This window comes from Cucurbita moschata, unplaced genomic scaffold (genome assembly GCF_002738365.1).
Source record: "Cucurbita moschata cultivar Rifu unplaced genomic scaffold, Cmos_1.0 Cmo_Scf00001, whole genome shotgun sequence".
Classification (NCBI taxonomy): Eukaryota; Viridiplantae; Streptophyta; class Magnoliopsida; order Cucurbitales; family Cucurbitaceae; genus Cucurbita; species Cucurbita moschata.
Window position 1 is genome coordinate 4,765,253 of NW_019268517.1, and position 1,850 is coordinate 4,767,102.

Here is a 1,850-nt window from a genome sequence, read left to right on the forward strand (position 1 = left end):
TAGAAGAAAAAGGTGAAGAATAAGAGAATAAGAGACCACCAGTCTGGATGAGAATATTTCCTCTGGCTCTTTGGCTGAAGCAATCTCTCCTAGCTCGAATAAGGTGAAGAATAAGAGACCACCAGTCTGGATGAGAGACTATGCAATAGGAGAAGATTTTTGTGAAGATGATGATGAAGCAGTCTGGATGGGAGACTATGCAATAGGAGAAGTTTTTTTTTGTAAAGAAGATGATGAAGCTCACTCGGCCATGTTTACCACTATTGAACCTGTAAACTTTGAAGACACATTGATTTAAAGACGCATTGAAGAGTGAGAAATGGAGGAAAGCCATGGATCTGGAGCACATGGGAATTAGTGAAGTTACTTGATGGAAGTCTGTTATGAGGTCGTAGATATAAACTGATTACTAGTTGTGTTCAGTTTAAGGCAGGGATTGTTAGGAGTAGATTTGATTTGGATTGTATTTGATTATTTGGATGAGATTTGATTTAGTTATTTGAATTAGATTTAGTCATACCAGATTTAGTCATACCAAATTTGATTATTCTTCAATAGAATGCCAGATTTCTCCCAATTCTTCTAATCTTTCTAGTTTTCTATGTTTGTTCCTAACAACTTCTTATGCGAGATGTGTCACCATGGGACAGTCCGGCACGCTGAGCCAAGCTGAGCTGAATCAAGCCTCTAGAGCTGAAGGAGTGTCTAGTCGCATGCGTAAGACGTGTCACCATGGGAGAGGGATGCGTCGTGGTTTACTTCTAGGGTCGAGGTTGCTAATTTGAGCTCACGAGTCGCGGTGTTGGGCTGCTCGCAGGTGTGGGTTGAACCGATGGAGTTAGGCCTCAAGTTGGGCTAATTTAATTTTTGGGTTGTAGGCGTTCTTGGGTTACAGATGGGTGTTTCGATTTTTGTTGTTTGGTGCACGTTGGGTCCGTACGGTTCAGGTCGGATCCAAATCCGAAAAATCCTTTCTTCTTCATCAACTTTCCTCAATTTTTCGTCTCCATTTCTCTCTCCTCTATAAGTCGTCTCCAATGTCGTTTGTAATCCTTTCTTCTCTGTTGGCCTCCCATCTTCCCTCCTGCAAGGTTTTGCGACGTGTTAACACCTACAATAACAGATCTGTGAGGTTCCCCAAAAACCCAAAACTAAAATCGATTTTTCGACGAAGCATGTCATTGCTAAAGCGTGAAAAGCTTACCTCTCATGTTCATGCAGTCGTCGTTGGTCCTTTTTGTGGTGTAGGGTAGTCGATTTCAATGTCAAATTCGTGTGTTTGGCCTTGCTGGAGTTTTTTTGAATTCTCTCTCTGTATTTCCCTCTTGTAGGTGATCTGGGTGTGTCTGAGTGAGGTGCGTGTTGGAATAGGAGTCTCACATTGACTAATTTAAGGAATTGAGCATGGGTTTATAAGTAAGAAATACTATCAACCTATAAAACCTTTTAGAGAAACCCAGAGCAAAGCCATGAGAGCACATGCTCAAAGACAATATCATTGTTAAGTGTCGTAATTCCTAACATAATATGAGAACTTGAAGTCATTGAGAAAAACAAGACGTGGGCATTAACTAATAAATCAGAGTGGCGCAGCGGAAGCGTGGTGGGCCCATAACCCATAGGTCCCAAGATCGAAACTTGGCTCTGATATAGTTGCCTTAGAGATATTCTTGACTATAGTTGAATGAGTCTAAATTGTGGATCAAGTTTTGTGGTCTCTCAACGAGACATACGTAATAATGGTGAGCCTAGGGTGACGAACATGGTTCATGGGTGTCTATACATAGCCCTTTTCTTCTTCACTCAAAGAGGCAATGCACTCAAAGATTTGAACGGGACTTGATTGATAA

At 41.4% G+C, this 1,850-nt stretch overlaps 1 non-coding gene across 1 annotated transcript; it reads left to right on the forward strand.

Annotated features, from left to right (window-relative positions):
• Positions 1 to 1,578: 1,578 nt before the first annotated feature.
• TRNAM-CAU lies at positions 1,579 to 1,650 on the forward strand. The gene has a single exon. It is a non-coding gene; the product is annotated as a tRNA-Met (tRNA).
• The last annotated feature ends 200 nt before the right edge of the window (positions 1,651 to 1,850 follow it).